We start from the raw sequence: 7,984 nt of genomic DNA, 5'->3' as shown, positions 1-7,984 counted from the left end.
TCACGTTGCCATGACTACAAGTTTACCTCACAAGGAGGAAAGTCAGGGAGCGTGTGTTGCGCTGTGTCGTCAGGCTATATTTTTAACCCTTGAGAAACTGCTATGGTGTTAATATCCGCTTTCAGAATATTGATCTGCTTTGACGAATATCAGAACAACTGTTTATAAAGATATACACTACTTTCAACAGTTTCTTTGTGTTTATGAATCTCAATGAGTCTATGTTAATGTTATATACTGTATACAACGAATCACATCCTGGTCAAGGGTAGCTTCATGAGCTTTTTCACGTGCATTACGTAAATGTGAAAGCATTCCACATATCCGTATGTACATTGTGTTATTCAAACTACAGATCCAACCATGAGGGAACCATAGCGATCGTTTTGTTCACGTACAGAAAAGACAAAAAATATACATTGACTGTGTGTGGTACTGGGAAAAAAATAGACGATGCTGCATATTTTTCTTAGCCAAAGGAATATCGATTTTTTTCAAATCGAGAAATATGTAGTTTGCAGACATACAGCAATATTGTGGATATAGACTGGAGCACAATCTGAATGAAATTTGCACACTGAACTGAAATGGAATTTTTCTTCAACTTTGGGATAACACACCGCCGTAACGCTGAATAAAGGAGAATAAAACAATCGTCTGTACGTTTTGTTTAGCAGAAACCTCACATCAGTGCTGAGATCAAATAATTCTGGAATTTGTGTGACGTCTAAGAAATGCGGAGTTTGACTGCAGTTGTTCTTTATTCGCTCAGTTGTGAAAATTAAAAATGTGTGATATAAATATTTATGAGTGTAAATATTGTAGGCGTATTCACAAAAATTTTAAACATGAACTCTTCTGAAAAATTTTCATTTTATGTGTCAGGATATAAAATCGATTGAATGAGGCAGACAGATGGCTGTGGCGATTCAGGATACATGCATCCAACAGCCCACGCTTGGTATAGAGGTGAATTGGGCGATTAGGTGGTCAGGCTCGCAGACTTAGTTGATGTAAATCATTGTAGGAACGAATCAGTTGTTATTAAATGAGTCCCTGGCTTGTCTGGTCTAGACAGGATAATATACAGATCGTCGTCACACAGACATAGTATTACTGGGAGCATACAGACAACATCAAGCAGATCATTCTGTCTAACAACATAGAAACCATGTCAATACATCATCTTGATGTATATCTCTGTAGACCATGTCTCATTTCCTCCTTTGAACATATGCAATATAGTATTGGGTCGTTCCTGCACTGAGTGATTGAGTTAATATTTAACTTCACATCGGCAAAGTCTCAGCCATATCGTGAAGAGCACATTTAACACTTAATAATATATATGCATGTTTTAAACATCTGCCAACGAAGAACCGTAAAAGAACAATAGAATATAAAAAAACAGGCTATAGATCGCCAACAACAGAAGATACACATTTGTTTCAAATTGAAAATTTGAAAAGTTAAATTGAAAAGTGTCTTGAAGTCTTAAGTCGCATCGGCATTTGTTCAGCCAAGTCGTTTCTAACTGCATATTTGTCCAATATTATGTTCACACTAAAACGTCAACATTGTCGAGTTTTCCAACGTACATTGGCCAGTAAAACGATACGTTAGACGCCGTTGACCAACGTTTATGGTCATAGGTCCTCTTTCCGATGCGGAAGCTAAATGGCCATCAAGGAGAACAGCGCCGTTGTTGACCATTAGGATGGGTTGTTGTTGCTTGGACGCTTAAATCTCAAGTCAACGTTCCTGTTGCCTATCAGTCACCTCCGGATGATGTGCTTTCATACATTGCTTTGCACATTGTTACTGATCTCGCTTTCATCACATACGGTGATAACACGTTCTGCAATACGATGTCCATATAACAACTGCCAGAACGCGTGCGCAGGCCTGTATTCGCGCTCTACGATGAGTGATCGATACTGGGGTCTAAGGTGATTCTCTCCAAAGACTTGTGATGTTGTGTAAAGGCTTGCGATCCACTATAAAGACTTGTGATCTTCGTGGAAGACTTGTGATCCCCTATAAAACCTTGTGATCCTCTACCAACAGTTATGACACCCGACCTTCAGCAGTTGCCTGTATTCTGCTTCTGCTGTCAAACTTTGTTCGTTGGATGTCCAGATTTCCGACCAAACAAAACAGAAGGCAGCCATGAGCACTGTCTTATACAATATTGGCATAAGGTTGTGCCAGTTAAGATGTATTGAACCTGGCGGTTGTATGAGAATTGAATTCAGTTATGATACATTAACCTGTCGTCAGCAACGTGCAGAATCCGAGCCAAGTGCGATGAAAGATGGATTTGTTGTTCTTGAAAAGGACAATCCAGATGTAAGTTTGATGCATGTTTAAGTATCTTTATCTTATTTAGCATTGCCCATGAGTTATTTAGACGATGATAATGTACAGAGGAAAATCCATTTTTAGCCAAATATGTTCCGTTTCTGAGTGTGAATTGTAGTCCATGCAATACATACGGCCCAACTTACTCTAGGGATCACTAAGAATTATGTTGAGTCTGTACGCCTCTGAAATGTTGCTTACATATACATGTACCCAGTCTAGATTCAGCTTCTATTGCCAGTGACCATGGCAGATGTTTGGAGAGCCGGTCTAGAAATGCAGTTTGTGTTAAAGGTAATTACAGTCCTGATAGTACTGAAATGCTTCAATCGCAGCTTAAAATCGTAGACTGGGACGTAAACCACATTTAAATGACATGAGGTTTTAAAAATTAAAGTCAATAGTAATTTTTGTCATAAATATTCGAAAAAGAAACCGGATGAAATTTTCTTTTGATTTCGGGGAGCCGCCAGGGATAAGATACATACAAACAGGGATATGCTATGTAACGTAATGTCAGGGTCTTCTTCCTCGTGTAATGGTCCAGCCTCTATACAATAAAGGTTGACAGGGAAATAAGTGAGTGAGTGAGTTGATATTTAACGTCATATCGGCAATATTGCAGTCATATCGTGACTAGAAGATTAATTATAAAAATACAAATGGATTAATGGCACATATATTCTAAAAACCTGTGAACGAAGGACAGTAAAACTAACTAGAATATCACAGTGTAAAATGTAAAAATAGTGATTAGACCTAAGACAATGTATCTATAGAGGACAATACACTATAAAAATGAGCTATAGGTTACCAGCAACAGAAGGTAGATCACCATACTAAAAACCATGGGGACGTACAGTACATTTGCTTCCTGCATGGGGCCCAGTTGGATTTACATCATCCCTTCAGATGTTAGCAATTTATACAAACCTAGCCCTACGGTAAAAGAACATTTATTCTACTGTTAAAAACCTAGAAAACTTAAATTTACGTCAGATTTTAGGGGAATTAAGTACCCTCTCAGGAGGACAGTTGTTTTACAGTACTTCATCCCTCTTTGAGGGTACAGCCCTGATTTGAGGTACTAATTTAATCTTCCAATTTATCTGTTTACAGTTCATTTAACAAGTATTATTCCTTTAAAACAATTTTAATTAAATGAGGGTTAATATTGCTAAAAATCCTTCATAGTTCGTGAATTAAGATACAGTGTACTGATAACTTGTGATGGATAGGGAAATAAAATGTATTTTGTAAAAAGACACTGGCAAATCACAATATTATCTCTTAAGGTTATCTTTGGAAAAAGCGCAAAACCCTTTCCATATCAACAAGAAAAAAACCAAATGACACTGTCGATTGTACAATCACAAGGATGTTTAACGAAAATGGGACTGTACAAATAACAATGACATATTCAGGGCAATCGAAAAATACCCACGACACACGTCACTCTTTACAAGTAAAAAATTGTGATCATAAAGAAAGGCCCTCATGAAACAAATGTAATTTACAGATGGAGACTTCCATGTTCTAAGGCCACAACAACGTCAAAGAGATCGGAAAGATGAAATATAACCTCGTGTCGAACCACTTTGATACACACAGAGAAGGGGTGCAGGGATGTCAACGCCACGTATGGGACACATATGCGTGTTTGACTGTGTAAAGGATGGTGTGTGTTGATAATAAGGGTTACATCATACTTTATTTAGCCGGTTGTGGCGGAAAACGTGAAATAATGGATATATCGTTGGGCATCCTAGGACTCCCTGGACGAGTTGCAATCCATGCATGTGAATATTTCGTTTTGAGGTATTTGTTTTGGTTTGAAAATATTCGCAATAATGTGCATTTCATGAGCATTCCTGACCTATGAATAAAGCTAATAATTGCTTCTTAGGAATCTGTATTGATTTTAAAGCGTCTTTCAAAAGTGAAATATTCCCGGCACGAGCAATGATGGTGCTTTGGCTTTGAATATAATATAATATAACAACAATGAATGTGTCAAAAACAATATTCAGTCAAGGGTTTCCGTGTAACACAAACCTTATGCTTATGAAATACGACAAATGGCACATGCTCATTGTTACGGGTGTGTGTTTTTTGTATATTTTGTTATAAATTAAGTAATAATTATTATTGGATCACAACGCTCAGTGGTTTGAATGATAATTATGATGGGTCACAATTCGTATAATAGATGGGCAGCACTTCATAGCCTCCGTCAGACCGCTAACTGTGTAACATTCTGCATAGCTGTTTCTCACACTAAGACTTTGGTGAGTTTGCAGTACTATATATTTTGTGACCCATTGCCTTAGATTTTGTCTTGTTTGTATTGTATTTGAAATCGGTATTGTGAAATTGACTTGTGACTTTGTATAACTTGCTCTCTTTGCTAAAAATAATATTTGAACTTTTTAGACTTGTCTTTGTTCTGTTTTGCTGGTTGACAGGGGATTTCATACACCTTTTGTCACGGCAAATTCTTAACCGTAACAAAATCAGACACTTTTGGGTTTGCACTATAGTTTAACACGAGATTACATCGGGACATTGTACACAATAATCTGCAAACGCCATCTTGGACCAGTAGTGAGTAAGTGAATATTTAACGTCACATCGGCAATATTTCAGCCATATCGATCGTGACGAGAACATGTTTGATATTGACATGAAATATGTATATACTATAAAAATCTGTCTTCAAAAGACAGTAAAATAACTATAATATCACAGTGACAGTTAAAACTTGTGTGGAAAGACAACACTGAAAGAGTCTGTAAGTAATGGTAACTCGTGGTGGCGAGTGGACCTGTGCATAGAGCTCAAGTCATGAATCAGTTGTACTGTCGAGTTTGGACACTCCTTGGATAGGTGACCGTGTTTGGAAGCTTGACTCCTGAGAGTTTCTAGGACATCAGTGCTGCCTCATGTGTCCTCCATAGTAAAGTATTAACACAAACAGTAAGAACAACTAGATGTACCCATAGAACACATTATTCATTTCTATTCATTTCATAAAATACAATTAATAAACAGAACAGAAGATGGCGTGTATTATTCGCAGAAAACGCTGAAATACCACTGACTTAAGAATACAATCTTTTGCAATGCCATATTAACTATACGTGATATGTGGTCAAAGACCGCTGTTTTTCTCTTATAGTATTGTCATACCCTTTGATAAGTTATGCGGAACCCTGCTCAGTTATTGGACATTTTTGATTAAATGTTATTGTTTTATACTTACCTGGTTGAAAGCCAACAATTGCCCTAGAGCTCTCCGATGTGCTCAATCTCTCTAATCGCAACCCCACAGGTCACGTGACCCCTTGACACGTCATTCCCTGGCGCCGACAGAGGCCAACCACCTGGGAGGGCATGAGGGAGGGAAATCACAACTTGTTGGCTTTCAACCAAGGAAGTATAAAAGATAACATTTAATAAAAAATGTCCAATTTTTTACATACTTATCATAGTTGAAAGCCAACAATTGCCAAGGATCCCACAGCAGGTGGAAGGCTAGAGGGGGTTAAGACTCAGATCGTCTCTAAACTTGTAGTAGTGTAAGTGGTTCTGATGAGTGAAACTGAAGGTCGGTACGGAAGAACAACCCGTTCCCTTCATCCCTGTAGGTGACCCCATCTGTGGTGAGGAGCCCGCATAGGGAGGAACCACTTAGGAGGGAACTAAATAATTAACCGAAAGGATAACAGAGAATGGTTCGAACGTTAATTAACAAAGAATCTCAGAAAACTGTGGAAAGTTACCCTGTACCATGGGCAGACCTATGTAGGTCGTAGTGTGTTTCGTCTCCTGATGAACAGTGACCCCGAAGTCTTCTGCTGTGCAAAGACCTGGGGTCCTAACCAGGACACTCCAGCCAAATCTTCATTCGATAGTTCCCTAAAAAATAGTGGTCGACAAAGACTGACATTGACCTCCAGAAACCCCTGTCGAGGATTTCTGTCACAGCAATTTTGCTGTGGTATGCCAAAGTAGCCCATGCCACCCTGATTGTATGTGGGTTGGTTTCAGCAGCCCTGTAGGCCTCTATCACTGCTGGGCGTAGGTAGACTCCCAGTGCCCTTTTGTCAATTTCGCTTGTGCTCCGTTGGGAATGAGAAAGAAACAACCTGCGCTGGCCCCTTCTCAGGGAGTAGTATGAGTGATGGCGGTTTTGGACCACGCCCATTATATAAGCTATATAATATCAGTTACTCAATCTAAACCCCCTTATTCACAAAAAAACCCAAAGAACAGACACTACCCGTCTGCGTTCACATAAGGCTGGGTTTGTTTATATAGGGTGACCTGCAGACAGCTGCATGGGGTTCACCACACCCTTGACTGCAGGTCACCCAAATGTTTAAATGTGCACGATTACTCAGTAATCACATGCTCAGTATTGTATTCTTGTCTTATCATGTAGTTTAGGTAGCTGGCTATACATATATGTACATTATCAACAATGAATCCACTCAGAAAATACTCTTTGAAGACATCTTTATTAAAAATAATACTAAACTGATTGATACCACGTCCTAATTCTTTCAGTTTGTTAACAATCAGAGGCTTGACATCAGTCAATGATGTATTTTCAGCCCGCCACAAGTCTATTATTATACATAGGTGAAAACAAATCTCTAATAGGGTAACACTGTGATCACATGATAGCTCTATGGCATTTAGAGAAATGTTTCACATATAGTATGACCACACTGTAACATGACTACAGTGCATGAGTTGTAAAAGTGAGCACATGAGCGTGGAATGTGAGGTTATTCTCGTATGAGGAAACCTGAGTTACTAGATTTATTAGGTGTAAATTAAAAAAACCCAAACCCACTGTGAAAGAGCTAATAAAAGAAATGCGGGGATTTTCATGTATGAGGAAGTCTAAGCTTATCGAATTACTAAAGGAACAAAACCCTGTAGAATTACAATTCATGCCTACTGAGCGTGCTTTTCGGAAATATTTGAGGGGTTGGAAGATGGCAGTTCAAAGAAATATATACTTTTTTAGATATAAAACAATTGGTATTTCATAAAGTGAACGAAGAACTGAATGACTTAAAAGGTATTAGTGAGTGAGTTAATATTTAACGGCACATCGGCAATATCTCAGCCATATCGTGATGAGAACATTTAACATTTAAATGGAATGTATGCATATATTAAAAATCTGTCGACAAAGGACAGTAAAATAACTAGAATATCACAGATATACATGTAAAACTAGTACTTATATATATAACATTTATCTAGATGGGACAACACAAAATAAAAACAGGCTATAGATCGCCAACAACTGAATGTAGATCACCACACTAGGGATAACACAATAACACAAATACTACACTTAAAAATCCTGGCAAGTATAAATTTACTTTGAAAATTTTGGAACTTACATACCCTCTCAGGAGGACAATAATTTTACAATACTTCAACCCCCTTTGAGAATACAGCCACTAATGATCAATGTTCCTAATCTATACTACCAACCATTAAAATACAACTATCTACAGAACAAAGAAATCAATTTCATTTAAAAATCCAATAATTGAATGACTATTGACTGTCATAAAAAGATCCGAAAGTGTTTTTACAT

Source organism: Haliotis asinina, chromosome 1, assembly GCF_037392515.1.
Source record: "Haliotis asinina isolate JCU_RB_2024 chromosome 1, JCU_Hal_asi_v2, whole genome shotgun sequence".
In the NCBI taxonomy this organism is placed as follows: Eukaryota; Metazoa; Mollusca; class Gastropoda; order Lepetellida; family Haliotidae; genus Haliotis; species Haliotis asinina.
This window is presented reverse-complemented; position numbering follows the sequence as displayed.